Raw genomic sequence first — 17,595 nt, 5'->3', positions numbered from 1 at the left:
AGCCACAAAGGCAGGCTTTCCTTTCCCCAAAAGGAGTTGTATTTTGAACTGGATGGGATATGCAACTCTTTTTCAAAGCGTCCCTGCAGACACACACACAAGGCAAGCCACAAAGGCAGGCTTTCCTTTCCCCAAAAGGAGTTGTATTTTGAACAGGATGGGATATGCAACTCTTTTTCAAAGCGTCCCTGCAGACACACACACAAGGCAAGCCACAAAGGCAGGCTTTCCTTTCCCCAAAAGGAGTTGTATTTTGAACAGGATGGGATATGCAACTCTTTTTCAAAGCGTCCCTGCAGACACACACACAAGGCAAGGCAGAAAGGCAGGCTTTCCTTTCCCCAAAAGGAGTTGTATTTTGAACTGGATGGGATATGCAACTCTTTTTCAAAGCGTCCCTGCAGACACACACACAAGGCAAGGCAGAAAGGCAGGCTTTCCTTTCCCCAAAAGGAGTTGTATTTTGAACTGGATGGGATATGCAACTCTTTTTCAAAGCGTCCCTGCAGACACACACACAAGGCAAGGCAGAAAGGCAGGCTTTCCTTTCCCCAAAAGGAGTTGTATTTTGAACTGGATGGGATATGCAACTCTTTTTCAAAGCGTCCCTGCAGACACACACACAAGGCAAGGCAGAAAGGCAGGCTTTCCTTTCCCCAAAAGGAGTTGTATTTTGAACAGGATGGGATATGCAACTCTTTTTCAAAGCGTCCCTGCAGACACACACACAAGGCAAGCCACAAAGGCAGGCTTTCCTTTCCCCAAAAGGAGTTGTATTTTGAACTGGATGGGATATGCAACTCTTTTTCAAAGCGTCCCTGCAGACACACACACAAGGCAAGGCAGAAAGGCAGGCTTTCCTTTCCCCAAAAGGAGTTGTATTTTGAACAGGATGGGATATGCAACTCTTTTTCAAAGCGTCCCTGCAGACACACACACAAGGCAAGGCAGAAAGGCAGGCTTTCCTTTCCCCAAAAGGAGTTGTATTTTGAACTGGATGGGATATGCAACTCTTTTTCAAAGCGCCCCTGCAGACACACACACACAAGGCAAGGCAGAAAGGCAGGCTTTTCTTTCCCCAAAAGGAGTTGTATTTTGAACAGGATGGGATATGCAACTCTTTTTCAAAGCGTCCCTGGCAGACACACACACAAAGAAGGCAAGGCACAAAGGCAAGCTTTTCTTTCCCCAAAAGGAGTTGTATTTTGAACAGGAAAAACACCCACAGGACAGCCCTTTGCAAGTTTGCAACAACAAAAGAAATAGAAAGACCTAAGACCCACACCACCAAACTCAGCCACAGACCACCCCACCTTTTCTCCTGTCCTGGTCTTCACACAGCCATGCTGTGACGCAGCAATGTTTCCTGCCTGCCTACACCAATGAATCTCTACCCTTCCACCCTCTCCAAAAGTCCCAGTGCGACTGAGCCACGAGGCGTGTGCACGCTGTTTTCATTAAGCACGTCCTACCAGCCCCTCCCCCTGGTTAAACGTGCTCTCTGATTGGCTACAAGGGGCAAACAACACACTAGATTGCCCCAGTGGACTTAAAAAAGTTTGGATGATTTGACAAAGCATTTTTTAAAAACGAAAAAAAAGGCGCCATTACGGAAAACGGCCAATCGCGGTTCGAAACCGCGATATCCAGGCGTGTGGACAGCCAAGATTCAATATTGCTTCAAAAAATCCGAAAAAAACGAATCAATAACGGTAAACGGGGAAAACGAATTATTTGAGCAAGCCTAATAGATAGATAGATAGATAGATAGATAGATAGATAGATAGATAGATCTGTATGCCAGGTTTGAGGAAGGACATGTATGTATTTATGTATGTATGTATGTATGTATGTATGTATGTATGTATGTACAAGGGTTGAATGAAAAGTAATGCCTCCACCTTCGTAACTCCTCAACAGATGGCAGTACTGGTATGCGGCAGGTACTGGCTTGTTCAGTAGACTCTCCTCTACAGTTCCATTTGGCAGGAAGCCTTAGCATTGAACGGTTGTGTTGTTAAAGTGCGAAGTATGGAACCCTGCACAGACAGTCGGTCAATGCGACTTAAGCAACGTGCAGTCATTGAATTCTTTTCATTCAACCTTCGTATGTATGTATGTATTTATTTATTTATTTACAGTATTTATACCTTGCGCTTCTCACCCCAAAGGGGACTCAGTGTGGCTTACCTAACACAGAGCAAGCATTCAATGCCGTTATACAGTTAACAAAGACAGATAATGCAGATAGCGGTAAGGCATTTCCCATCTTATTTCCAGGATCTTGGAGGCTGTGCTCAAAGGGGGTGCTGTCGCTCCATCTTCCATGCCAAGGAGCTTCCTCCTGATCGATGTCCTTAAGGGTACCTTTTATTACCGCCCCACTAAAAGTGGTACCTATTTATCTACTTGCATTTCTGCTTTCGATCTGCTAGGTGGCCAGGTAAGTTGGGGTTTACGATGGGTGCTCACCCTGACCCCGGCTTGAAATGCTGATTTTTGCGATAGCTATGCTAAACCCATCCCAGACATCTTCCTTTAATGTCCCCTACAGGATATTTCTTCCTGTTTGCAGCTGAATGTTACAAGTGGCTTTCATATCAAAGTGGCAAGGAATCTGCTCCAAGTTTTGCTCCAAGCTTTGAAAGTGTTACCCAGGAAGCTTAAACTATGTTCAGGATACAGTTCCACGAATTTAGAACAAAGCCCAGAGCTGATGCCTCTCCTTGCTGATAGGGATGTGACAGGTAATACTGTACACAAGTGAATGTCAATTGAAGTGTTTAGGGAATCATTTATATGCATTCAAAATACATTATTGGTCGTCCGATAAAATTTGAAGAATGGGAACAAATCTGGAATAAAAAGTTAAAATACACATACGCTTGGGATCTAAAGGAGAATTAGTTAAAGATTTTCCACAGGTGGTATATGACTCCAAAAAAACTAGCATTAATGTATAAAAATTACGGAAATAAATGTTGGAAATGTAAAACTCATGAAGGATCCTTTTACCACCTGTGGTGGACTTGTGAAAAAGTACAAAAATTTTGGAGAATGATCCACGTAGAGACACAAAAGATATTGGACAGAAAGTTCCTCATAAAGCCTGAACTATACTTATTAGGAATTGTGGACACATCACTAGATTGGAGTATAAATGATGATAAACTTTTTACATATATTTCAACAGCGGCCAGAATAATTCTAGAAAAACAATGGAAAACAGAGCCGATCCCAGGGATTGATCACTGGTTGGAGAAGATAGAAGAAATAAAGAACATGGATAAACTAACTTGGTATATGAAAGAAATTAGAGGAAAGCCGATAAAGAAAACGAACTGGGAAAAAGTGGAAATGTATATTCAACAGAAGGTGTAACTGTGGAAAAGTGAACCGGGATATTGTAAGAAACTTAATTGAAAAGTAATGTACCGAAAAAGGGAAAGAATGGAAGTTTGTTTTGTAGTACCTCCCCCTTTTTCCCGCCCCGATTTCCCTTATGTTTCTAATTCTGTATTACTTACCCCTTTTATCCCCCTCCCACATTGTTATCCTCACTGGTAATCCTTGTTTTTATAATGTTTTTGCATGTTATTCACTTTCCTTCTTAATAAAATCAATAAAAATTTAAAAATATACATTATTATTATTATTATTATTATTTCTTATTTGCTTCTCCTCGTGATGGGTTACAGCATAATTAAAACACATAAACATTGTAAAAATTATATAAATATACATATTTTTTTATAAAAGATACACATTAAAACGTATTTCTATAAAATACATATTAAAATACGCAGAACAGAGATTAAACACAAGACACAAATTTCAAATTAATGCTTAAATCTGGCTGGGCACAATTACCTCAGTTATGCAATATAATATGAAAGAAGCATCCCCCCTATGTGTGTTCCTTACAACACAAGTCTACAGATGTCACAAGAAAATCGGATTGATTTCAATAGACTTCCCTCTCAGGAAACGGGCTTTATGACTGCATCACAGCTTCAAAAATGGAAATGTTCCAATTTCAGTTTCAGATGTGTTCAGTAAGAAATTGTATCTTCTTAACTATTCCAGGGGACATTAGTTTTAATATTATTATCAGTAGAGGTGGTAGTAATAGTACAGGTGATATTTATTTATAGTATTTTTTGTCAGTGCTGATTGTTTTTATGTGCTGGCCAAGGTCTTTAGCTAATGCACCCTGTGTGCCGATCACCACAGGGACCGCCTTTACTGGCTTGGGCCAGAGTCTTTGCAGTTCGATCTTTAAATCCTCATATCATGTCAGCTTTTCCCAGTTGCTTCACATCAATTCTGCTGTCACCTGGGATCGCGACATCAACAATCCATACTTTGTTTTTTAACATGATCGTGAGGTCAGGAGTATTGTGCTCCAAAACTCTGTCAGTTTGAATTCGGAAGTCCCGGAGTAGTTTGATATGTTCATTTTCTGTAACTTTTTCAGGCTTGTGATCCCACCAGTTCTTTGTCACAGGCAGATGGTATTTGTGACATAAGTTCCAATGGATCATCTGAGCAACAGTATTATGCCTCTGCTTGTAGTGCATCAACACAATCTTCTTATAGCAGCTGTGTATGTGAGCCATCGTTTCGTCAACACTTGCAGAGTCTACACGAGGAATCTGTAGTCAGCTTTTCAATTCTGGCTTTGATGGCATTTGTCCTAATTGCTTTTTCCTGAGCTGTAAGAATTTTTATTTAGTTATTTATTTATTTGCCAACTCTGGATGACAAGAGAAGTGGGGGAGAGCATAAGTTATTCTATTTTTGATATTTAAAAATTAAAAAATTAATTACTATTACTGTGCCTCAATCCTTTAAAAACCTGTGCTGTGACTCTCTCAAAACACAATTTACACAAAAACTAAGGAATGATGGAGCACTTTCATCTTTAGCAAGTACTCTCATTCAGTCAAGAGAGGCCACACTCACAGAACAGCTTTGAAGTAGGTTATTCAGTGCATTAAGAAGTACAAAAATCTATTGCTTTTTAAGTCTTAGGTACTCAGTCTATGAGAGTCTTTCTTTCTTGGAAACCCATTCCTAAAATGATGTAGAAATGTAGAAAATGTACATATAAGCTACTTCAGTGCTGAAGAGTTCTAAACATTGGACTATGACTCTGGAAATTAAAGTTCAGATCCCTACTTGACCATAGAAACCCACTGGGTTCTGAACTATGACCCCTTCTACACTACTATATACCGTATATACTTGAGTATAAGCTAACCCGAATATAAGCCGAGACACCCGATTTTACCACAAAACTGTGAAAACTTATTTACTCTAGTATAAAACGAGGGTGGGAAATGCAACAGCTAATGGTAAATTGCAAAAATAAAAATAGATACCAATAAAATTACATTACTTGAGGCATCAGTAGGTTAAATGTTTTTGAATATTTACATAAAACTGTAATTTAACACAAGACTGTCCAACTCTGATTACCGTATATACTCAAGTATAAGCCATCCCAAATATAAGCCGACCAGGGCCTCACTCGAGTATAAGCTGAGGGGGCTTTTTCAGCCCTAAACAGGGTCAAAAACTCAGCTTATACTCGAGTATATACGGTAATCCAAATTATCAAAGCAAAAAATCCATACCATCTGCTTTGGACTGGATTATCTGAGTCTACACTGCCATATAATCCAGTTCAAAACTGATAATCTTGATTTTATCTGGCAATGTAGAAGGACTCTAGAGAGGAGGTTCAGGTCCCTACTTGACCAAAGAACTCTATTGGGTGACCTTGGGCAAGTCAGACTATTAGGGCTGAGAAAAATTTTACCACGAAACCTCTGAAATACGGTTGCCATAAATCGAAAATGAACTGAAGGCACACAATCACAAGAAAATATAGCATTCATTCTAGGAGGTTGTGCCAAATACAGTAAGGTTACTGGAGAGAAGAAAGAACCATGTTCCATGAACTGCTGAAAACAGGAGAATTAGCAGCACACAACCATCAAGACTTAACACAAGTTATATAAAATGAAACATGTTTTACCTTGGATATTTTTCAAAGACAAAATCAGGTAGATGTGAATGGATAACCAATGTCTCTAGGAATGATGTATCTTACTATTAGCATTGTCACTTTGGTTTTCCTAGCCTATTTCTAACCAGAAATCTGACTTAATCCAGTATTATGAGATGGTGTATGTGTGTTGTTGTTTATTCGTTCAGTTGCTTCTAACTCTTTGTAACCTCATGGACTAGCCCACGCCAGAGCTCCCTGTCAGCCATTGCCACCCCCAGCTCCTTCAAGGTCAAGCCAATCACTTCAAGGATACCATCCATCCATCTTGACCTTGGTCGGCCTCTCTTCCTTTTTTCTTCCATTTTCCCCAGCATCATTCTCTTCTCTCTAAGCTTTCCTGTCTTCTCATTATGTGGCCAAAGTACCTCATCTTTGCCTCTAATATTCTTCCCTCCAGTGAGCAGACAAGCATTATTACTTTAAGTATGGACTAGTTGGATCTTCTTGCAGTCCAAGGCACTCTCAGAACTTTCCTCCAACGCCACAGTTCAGAAGTGTCTATCTTCCTTTGCTCAGCCTTCCTTATGGTCCAGCTCTCGCATCCATAGGCTACTATGGGGAATACCATTGCATTAACTATGTGGACCTTCGTTGCTAGTGTGGTGTCTCTACTCTTCGCTATTTTATCGAGGTTGGTCATTGCTCTCCTCCCAAGTAGAAAACGTCTTCTGATTTCCTGGCTGCAGTCTGTGTCTGAAGTAATCTTCACGCCTAGAGATACAAAAGACTGTCACTGTCTCCACATTTTCTCCCTCTGTTTGCCAGCTAACTCCCTGCCTTCCTCCATTATCCAGCAGATATTGGCAATTTAATCTCCTGTTCCTCTGCCTTTTCTAAAACCAGCTTGTACATCTGGCAACTCTCACTCCATGTATTGCTGGACTCTACCTTGCAGGATCATGAGCATTACCTTACTGGCATGTGAAATAAGTGCTACTGTTCGAAAATTTAAGCATGCTTTAATGTTTCCCATTTTTGGTATGGGGATATAAATTAATTTTTTTCCCAATCTGATGGCCATTCTTGTGTTTCCCATATTTGCTGGCATATGGCATGCATCAGCTTGACAGCATCATCTTTCAAGATTTTAAACAGTTCATCTGGAATCCCGTCATCTCCGGCTGCCTTGTTATTAGCAATGCTTCTTAAGGCCCATTCAACCTCGCTCCTCAGGATGTCTGGTTCTAATTCACTCACCACACCATCAATTCTATCTTTTTTTTAAAAATTTGTTTTTATTGTTGTTTTGTCATTTTATCCCACTCCCACCCTCCCACCCTCCCCCCCTCCCCTCCTTGTACATACACTTTATACAACAAACTACAGAAGTTACATTTGAAATATCAATCTCAATCTTAATTTTTCCACTCCACATCTTAGTACGTTCTCTAAATAGTTCTTAACTGGTTCCCACATCCTCTTGATTATTGCAATATTTTCAATTTTATCTATATTATTCCATTTGCAATTTGTGATTTCTACATTTAACATATCAGCTATATACTTATACCAATTCGTCAGAGTCCATTTTGTTTTATCTTTCCAACCGCTCACTAAAACAATTTGTGCACATGTTATTAATTTGTCAATCATTTTTTCTTTTTGTATATTCTTCACTTCTGTTATCCTTGCATGTAGTACATTTCTATTAACTATTACTATTTGTAGATTTAGCATTCTATTGATTTCTCCTTCAATCATTCTCCAGTATTCTTGTACCCGATCGCACTCCCACCATCAAATCTATCATCAATATTATTATCTTTCCTATACAGGTCTTCTGTATATTCTCATCACCTTCTCTTAACCTCTTCAGCTTCTGTTAGGCCCTTGCCATCTTTGCTTTTGATCATGCCCATTTTTGCCTGAAATTTACCTCCAATGTTTCTAATTTTCTGTGTGTAGCTGTGTAAATGATTTAATGGCTGTCATTCAGTGTCATAATGAGGCAAGAGTCAAGACTGATTCAGAAGTATGTGTTCTTCATGTACACCCTCCAGGTTCAAGTCATAACCTGACTATATGAATAGCGTATTGTATAACTGACAGCATAAACGGCACTTTTCTGTCTACTCACATTGCTACAAATGTAATTATACCTTTCAGTGGAGCCAGTTGTAACATTGTACAGATCAGACATGAACTGATGAAGTGTCACAACAAATGTGCAAATCTATGACATCTAGTTTTTAAAACAAACTCTATTTCAGAGATATATGATGTAGTTGTGACCTATTAAGATCTTATTGTTCAAGGATGTCTGTTTATTTATTTATTTACAGTATTTATATTCTGTCCTTCTCACCTCAAAGGTGACTCAGAGCGGATCACAGAACATATATATGTGGCAAACATTCAATGCCATTTATACACAGACAGAGAGACAATTGTACGTATAGAATAGAGGTATATATAGGTTTTCCCATCTTGGGAAAAACATCTCTATTTCAGTCTGCTCAAATTTTGAGATCTTAGCACAACCTCTGAGGATAACTGCCATAGATGTGGGCGAAAGGTCAGGAGAGAAAACTTCTGGAACATGGCCATACAGCCCGGAAAACACACAACAACCCTTTTGACATCTTAGGTTTTCTATGTCCTTCCATTTTTCCAGGCATATATGCTGTTGAATATGAGGCATGCTTCTATGTTGTCCTTTTCACTTGGCATTTGAACGTCAATATTCTTCTCATGTTAGTGGAAAAGCCTGAGCAGGGGTAGAGTGCAAAACTGTTAAGCTAAAAGGATCCTATAAATTTATAATGTCAAAGTTAGAGAACTTCATAATGCCATAAATTATTTTAAAAGGCAGTGGAGATCGTCAGAGCTTGCCAAACCTACTTTTTGGGATTACAACTCCAACAATCCTCCAGCCAGTATGAACATAACCAAACATTGGATTAGTTATGGGAAATATAATGCAGAAGGTAACTTTTTCAGTCTCTGGATGTGAAGGTATCGGTATTATAGAACTCAAACTGTGAGCTTAAAGCCAATTATTTCAAATAGATGCAACTAATTTCAACTAAACAACCTGAGGTATTATTTCTTTTCCCCATCTCTATGTCCTTTATCCGGGCGAACTGCAAATCCCTATAAGCTGTCCTATAGATATTGAACGACTGAGTCTGGATAACTTCAAAAAAGGATGTTTATTCATACAAGGTTGTAAACCTGGCACAGATCTTAAAGTTGCAGAAAATGAAACAAATTTCCATAGGTTTTAGTTGCAGAATTATCCCTGGTTCCAGAAGGCAAAGGTGATTATAAAACCACTATACCCTAATCATGCTGTCTATATTAGAAGGAGAAACTCTTTCCTTCCCTATCTTTACAGCAAAGATTAGTTCTAGAAGCGACAGAATAACCCTGCTCCTCTAACTAGATTTCCTATTCCAGATCAATATAATTCAATACTTATCTAATTTGGATAGGCTTAGATTGGCCTGGTTTTGAGGATGATTTGTCCCAGTTAGCTTTGCACAGCTCCAGCACGTTGCAAGACTATAGCCAGAATGAAGCTCTAAAATGGAGACTAGACCCTGGTAAAAAGGGCGGTCCTAAGATGTTGCACTCTTTGACCAATCACTGCAAAGAAAACTGCAGCCAGCTCTTGCAGATTCCAAGCCACTTTTCCTAGGCTTTTGCAGCCAGAGGCTCAAACAAAATGTAAAGGAGGGAAAACAAACAAACGACCAATAGGTAAGGCAAACCATCGTCCTGGGGGATGGAACACTCCCCGCTAAATTCCCAGGATGTGGGAATTTACCAATCAAAAACATACAAACACCTTTGTATACACAACAATACAAACACTAGAACTTTAAACATCTCCAATAAGCAACACGAGGTCACTAATTGGTCTGTCCAAAATGGACACTTTGCCTCTGTTGCAAGTCTTTAATTGAACTTTCCTGACCTTACCGTCCGGGCAAGGAAAGGTCTTTAATACAATGCCCATGGGCCATGCATGGCGGGGCAAGTCTTTGTCCTTTAACAACACAACGTTGTTAACCTCAATGTTGTCCTGTGGGCTTTGCCAGATTCTTCTAGCTTGAAGCTGGCTTAAGTACTCAGCTTTCCACCTTTTCCAAAAGTGGTTGGCCAAGGACTGCACCTGTTTCCACAGGGCACGGTGAGTTCCGTCCGGAACTGGCAACATGATGTCCTTCCATCCTGGCACCTTTTGTGTCAAAATAAGTGCAGGAGTCAGTGGTTGTAAGTTCTCAGGGTCACTGGTAAGGGGAACCAGCGGCCGGTTGTTGATAATTGCGGTAACTTCCGCCATAAGTGTCACCAAAACATCATGCGTCAATGACCTATGACTCAAAAGCATGGCATTAAGGATTTTGTGACTAATACCAATCATCCTCTCCCAAACACCACCCATGTGGGAGGCGTGAGGAACATTGAAAGTCCACATAATTTGTTCAGTATTCGTAAAGTTCTGAACCTTTGGGTCTCTCCCAAACCTAGACACACAATTGAGTTCTTTGGTCGCACCTACAAAATTGGTGCCACAGTCCGACCGAATTGACTTAATTGGCCCTCTGAGGGCTATGAACCTTTTTAATGCGTTTAAAAATGATGAAGTGTCCATCCCTTCTATGACTTCTATATGGACAGCTCGTATTACTAAACAAGTAAACAAAACTGCCCACCTCTTGTTATTTACAACACCACCCCTGGTTTTCCTAGTGACAACCTCCCAAGGACCAAACACATCGATTCCCACATGGGAAAAGGGTGGGTCTGTCAAAGTCCTATCCTGAGGTAGTTCTGCCATCAACTGACTTTGACAGTTTCGCCTAAGGCGCCTGCATTTAACACATTTGAAAATACAACTGTTGACCAACCTTTTGGCATTAACTACCCACAGACCTTCATTTCTAAGGGCTGCCTCAGTTAGAGTTCTACCCTGATGATGGATCCTTTCATGGTGATGCCGAACGAGCAGCAATGCAGTGTGACTATTAGGGGGTATGATGATGGGGTTTTTTATGCACGCCTTGAGTTTAGCTTTGGCTAACCTTCCTCCAACTCTCAAAATACCCTCCTTGTCTAGAAATGGGTTTAACTCATTTAGAAGACTTTGATTAGGGATGTTGAGCCCTTGCTCTAGCCTAGCTATTTCCTGCTTGAAAGCAGATCTCTGCACTGACTTGAATATGACGCTCTTAGCCTTTATCATATCCTGGACCTGTAAAGGCTCACTATCTTTGCAAGCTAAACGATGTATAAGCCTAGCAACTGCTCTAAGAAGACTGTGCCACTCCGAAAAACATTCAAAACGGTGTGGTTCCAGGCAAGATCTTTGGCCCATCTTGATTTCTGTGGTTGATTTGCAGGCTTTCACCTCTGCACTTCGTGAGACTTGAGCATTCATAATGTCCGAAAACCTTTGCTCATCTTTCGAGAGCGCTATGGCTTCGTCTCTCTCAGAGACTTTGAAGGTGGAGGAATACTCTGGAGTTATTCCTTGGCAGTAGACTGAGATGTGACTTAGGCAACTGCGCACAAGTGTAGGACGTCCACCTTTAAGCACCTGTGCTTGATTGGAGTCCAACAACAATGGTGGGTGCATCTTGTTTATGCACACTGGGCCTATGACTGTCCAGCCTAATGGCAATTGTTGTGCGATAGGTGCACCTGGAGGTCCTTTAACTTGGTCGTTCACACAGAACAAGCTCGGGCAGTCCGAGCCAAGCAAAAGGGCAATGTCCACATCTGGCTGAAAGGCTGGTATGGCATTCTTTAACCGTCGCAAATGTGGATGAGCCTCCACAACTTCTCTAGTTACAATTTGTTTTTTGTTCCGAGGGATGGAGGAACACTCAATCAGGTCTGGCAACTTGAACTGTCTCTTCTGGTCGCAAGAGGAGACAACAAAGCCAGATGCTATGCGACCCTGCAACTTCTTTTTTCCTGCACATGTAGTCATGGTGTAATCGACCATCTTGGTTTTAAGGTCAAACATGCGGAAGAACTCTGGAGTAGCTAGGGAGGCGTCGCTCTGTGAATCCAGGGCCACATAGAGTCTCTTTCTAAGCCAAGGGCTCTTGGCTGGATATACATCCGCTAGGCAGATAGGATGACAAACTCTTAACTGTTGCGAGTCAGAACACAGCTCTGTACAGGCGACTGCTGAGACCTCCACCTGCATCTCTGGTGCGGCTGGCTTGTCGGTGTCTTCGACTGCTGACTTTTCTTTTGGTGAAGCGTTCTCTTTGGGGTGGGAGATGATATTGGAGTTGTGCATTGCGGTGCAAAGCTTGAGGCTGTTGCATTTCTCACACTTGACGATTTCTTTGCAGTTGGATGCAAAGTGCGGAGTTGCTCCACAGCATCTAAAGCAGATTCCCTGCTTTTGAATTAGCTGTTGCCTTACTTTGTATGTCTTCCTGCTAAACTCCCTGCAGTTGGCCAAGCTGTGAGGCTTTTGGTGAATAGGGCAAAGCAACTCTTTTACCTCTGACCTGGGTTCGTCAGTCTTGTGTTGAGTTTCGACTGCCTTTACGCTGACAGGTCTATTGGCCTCTCTAGGTGGTTTCTTGTCCACTTCAGGTGCCTTCCCTGGATGGATCCCCTGATATAAGGTGGGCAGGCCCGTCTGTGGATCATTCCTTTCCCTGGCCGCTCTGGTGATGAACTGGACCAAATGAGAAAATGGAGGGTATGCCTGGGAGTGGGCCTCCTTGTAGTTGAAGACCTCCTGTCCCCAGCGTTCTTGCAAAGTGAAGGGCAGCTTGGTCAAGATCTGCCTCTGGGACAGGTGCTGATCGAGGCACTTCAAACCGGGCAGTTCTGGATTCTCCTTGGCCGACTCTAATTCCGTAAGGAGATCGCTGAGGTCCCACAAGAGTTTGAAGTCTTTGAGTTTTAAAGCTGGGAACCTTTGGAGCTTGTCCATAAGAGATGCTTCAATCTCTGTGCTGGCCCCATACCTCTGCTGCAACCTGGCCCAGGCCTTTTCCAGGGCTTTGTCGGGATCGGCTACGTGGGCTGCGTAGATCTTCTTAACTTGTGAGGATGAGGCTGGGCCCAACCATGCAGCCAGAAGAGTCAGTTCTTCCTCAGGCAATAACTTTAAGTCTCTGATTGCTCTCTGGAAGGTGGCCTTCCAGAGAAGAAATTCCTCAGGCTTGTCCGAAAACTTTTCGACACCCTTGTCCTTAAGATCTCTTCTGGGGCTTCTGATGATGGAGACAAGCTGGGACTCTGGCGTCGAAGGGAACAATTGAGGAGTTTGCTGTTGTGGAGTGGACTCCCACCGTGCACCTTGCGTCAACCTTTGGCCTCTTGGAGGGATGACATCGACCACTGACGAATCGGTGGCTCCCTGTGCAGCTGTCTGTAAGGGCCAACTAGCACTCGGCCTTGAGGCCCTGATTGACTGACCTAGGGATTTAGCAGGAGGCACAGGTAGCTCGAGCAAGGGTGAGCTCCCCGCTATGACGCTCTGCTCTGCAGGAAACTCAAAAGTGACTTTGGGGCCCTGCTCTGGGTAAGGAGAGAAGTCTTCCTGTTCCTCATCCGAAAACTGGCTGTTTAAGCTATTAAGATGCACAAGCACCTTGGAAGAAGGGTCCTGCTTCGGCAACTGACTTACATTTTCTTCTGTGAGTGGCTCAATTAGGGCCTTGGCCAAAGTCTCAGCCCTTACCTTTTTGGCAGTAGCATCCATCCTTATTCTAAGCATTTCTATTTCACCTTGCCTTTGGGCCTGTTCCATTTGCATTTCGCTTTGTCTACGGGCCTGTTCTATTTGCATTTCGCTTTGTCTACGGGCCTGTTCTATTTGCAGTCGTTGCTCTTCTTCTTTAAAGGGAAGGGTGAGATCAGCTGCCTTAGCATCAGCCTCCGCCCCCGCTACCTTGCTCTTTAGCTCTAGACGTGCAGCCTCCTTAATGTGCAAGGCAGCTAGGGAAGAGATGGCACTCCCAGCAGCAGAAGACTTGCTAGAGTGGCTATGTTTAGATGATGCACACTCCCTTAGTTTAGATACCTGGCTAGAGCGGTTGGACTTAAGACTAAGTGCCACAGCAGGTGATTTTAAAAGATTGGTCTCATGGCTGCTTAAGGAAGACTGATTTCCTTTTGGCTCAGACCTTAGATTAACAGATGGAGAACTAAATTCCAAGGCATCTAGAATTGCCCTCACCTTATTTTCTTTCTCATTAGTGTCAGCTAAGACACTCACTATTTCTAACTCTGAATCCTTGGCGTTAATGCGCTCGAGGACCTGGACTATCTTAGACACCAAACCCCTCCAAATACCGAAGGTCTCTTCAAGGTCTGTCTGTAATATGGATGGCACCCTTGTAATACCCAAGCTCTCAATTCTGTCCATTAATGTTGTGATGCGCTCCCATGCCGAACCTAACCTCACATGGAGGAGCTCCTTTTCATCTATTAGATGGGCTAGCATTTTGGCTGAAGGGTGCTTTATCCTTTGGGGCCTTTCATTCCTACTTTCAGCCTCAGAAGGAAGTATACCATCTGTATCATCTTGAAATTGCATAGACATTATGTATTCTTAATAGCAAGTAAATTTACAACAAAAGCCAATACAACATACCAGCAAGTAAATTTACAATAAAGGCAAATTCAATATATAATACAATTCACAGCACTTAACCATAGCAATATATATCACTAAGTAACTATACTTTACAAAGATTGTGACCTTTGGCGCCAAACTTTGGTAGGCAAGCTGCAAAATGCCAACTGACAGCAACTTGCCACTTGATACCTCCCTTGCCCGAGTGACGTAAACTGCCAAAATGGCGACTTCGCCAAATTTTCAAGCACCTTGTGCTCCGCGGCTCGAGGCCTGCCGCCGAAGGAGCACCGAGGCTGGCTTTGGAAAGGAGGAGAGAAGAGACGCCTCCTCCCCGCTGTGAAGGGAGGTCACCACCGCAGGACGATGAGACAGGTCACCACCGCAGGTCAATGAGGCAGGTCACCACCGCAGGATGATGAGACAGGTCACCGCCGCAGGTCAATGAGGCAGGTCACCACCGCAGGATGATGAGGCAGGTCACCACCGCCGGACCATGAGGCAGGTCACCACCGCCGGGCGACTGTCCCGGCCGAGATCCTAGCCACTGTGAAGACTCAGCCAGAACTTTCTTTTGGAGTTGCCAGGCTTATCTGGGTCCCGGCCTGGTGCTTCTGGACTCACCACCTCTGTGTGAGCCCAAAGACTGCTGCTGGAGCTCCGCGGCTCGATACCTGCCACCGAAGGAGCTCGGGGTAGATTGCTGGGTTTTGCACAGCCGTGCAATTGCAGAAACAGCCGCAGCTGAAGAGCAGGATACTGCAGAGGCTGAAGGAATGGCAGCAAGCTTCACTGCAACAGACCAACAAAATCAAAGTCTCTATGGCCGTGCAGGCTAGCTCAAGCGGAAAACCGCTGATCGTCCTCAAAACTGTGCCGTCCGCCGGACAATAAAAAACTATAAAACTGAAACGTGCTGTCCTTTATCCGGGCGAACTGCAAATCCCTATAAGCTGTCCTATAGATATTGAACGACTGAGTCTGGATAACTTCAAAAAAGGATGTTTATTCATACAAGGTTGTAAACCTGGCACAGATCTTAAAGTTGCAGAAAATGAAACAAATTTCCATAGGTTTTAGTTGCAGAATTATCCCTGGTTCCAGAAGGCAAAGGTGATTATAAAACCACTATACCCTAATCATGCTGTCTATATTAGAAGGAGAAACTCTTTCCTTCCCTATCTTTACAGCAAAGATTAGTTCTAGAAGCGACAGAATAACCCTGCTCCTCTAACTAGATTTCCTATTCCAGATCAATATAATTCAATACTTATCTAATTTGGATAGGCTTAGATTGGCCTGGTTTTGAGGATGATTTGTCCTAGTTAGCTTTGCACAGCTCCAGCACGTTGCAAGACTATAGCCAGAATGAAGCTCTAAAATGGAGACTAGACCCTGGTAAAAAGGGCGGTCCTAAGATGTTGCACTCTTTGACCAATCACTGCAAAGAAAACTGCAGCCAGCTCTTGCAGATTCCAAGCCACTTTTCCTAGGCTTTTGCAGCCAGAGGCTCAAACAAAATGTAAAGGAGGGAAAACAAACAAACGACCAATAGGTAAGGCAAACCATGGTCCTGGGGGACGGAACAAGTTATGTGTATAAAAGGTGTATATTAAATATAAATGAATTTTGTGTTTAGATTTAAGTTCCATCTTAAAGGTCTCTTTCTCTCCATACACACACACACACACATACACACATCTCACTTTTGTCTCAAGCATTTTATTAAGGCTTAACCTGATATAAAAGTCACAACCTTCTTTAAACTGATTTTTTATAAGAAAAAAAGTGGATTTTCTAAGCAAGATAGTTTGAAGTTGGGGATTGGTGGCAAAGAACCATAGATAAACTAGCCTAAGTTCTCTTGTTTGATCTGTTGTTTGATTGTTTTGAGAGTTTAGTATGATAATTGAGATGTAAAGTAGAATAAGATTGAGGGCTCAAACTTTTACAGCCACAAATGAATCCAGCAGAGTACAGCTTGGCACCTCATGTAATACCGGTAATTTTGAATCAGATTCTCAGTAAGAAAATGATACATTTTTCACAGTATCTAGCATGCCCTAAAGGTAAGTGTAACTAATGAATGGACTGATTTATTTATACGTTTGCTGTCATATGATATGCAAGTAAAAAGTTTCTGCATACAAAATCAATGAATAGTAATGTGTGCTCAAAACTGTATTAAAACATCAATTAAAGAATCAAGCGTATAATGACTCTGTTCCAAGATCATTGTGCTAATTTCTTGATGCTTGTGGAGCAGACATAATACACTAAAAGCAAGAGATAATCTATACATTTGCCCACCATTCTAAAGTTATCTTGCTCAGGTTTTATGAGAATGTAACCACTCTAAGATCTCATCTATACTGCATTGAACTGTATTATATGAGTCTACACTGACCATGTTATCATCATAGGTGATCACTCAAAGCCAAGTATGATTGTGTTCCAAAGGTAGAGTCTTGGTAGTATGTCAGTGACCATGAAGGCCTATTCTGGATTTTCACATTTAGGATATATATTTCCAGATGGAAGGTGGTTACAACAAGGATTTGCTTGCTGTGCTTTCCTCTTGGTCTCAAGCTGCATTATATGGCAGTGTAGATAGGGCTTTTGTATTCCTTGCCTAAGAAAATTTTATGAAATATGTGGGGTTATCATAAAATAACAGGTGACTTGAAGGCTCACACATACGTGTATAGTTTGCATTCATACTACACCATATGGGTTGCTGTGAGTTTTCCAGGCTGTATGGCCATGTTCCAGAAGTATTAGCTCCTGACTTTTCATCAGCATCTATGGCAAGCATCCTCAGAGGCAAGTGGGGTATATATATCTGTGGAATGTCCAGGGTGGGAAAAAGAACTCTTATGTTTGAAGCAAGTGACCACTTTGATTAGCATTTAATAGCCTTGAAGCTTCAAGGTCTGGCTGCTTACTGCCTGGGGGAATC

Source organism: Anolis carolinensis, chromosome 5, assembly GCF_035594765.1.
Source record: "Anolis carolinensis isolate JA03-04 chromosome 5, rAnoCar3.1.pri, whole genome shotgun sequence".
NCBI classification, from domain to species: domain Eukaryota; kingdom Metazoa; phylum Chordata; class Lepidosauria; order Squamata; family Dactyloidae; genus Anolis; species Anolis carolinensis.
Note: the sequence above shows the minus strand (reverse complement) of the source record.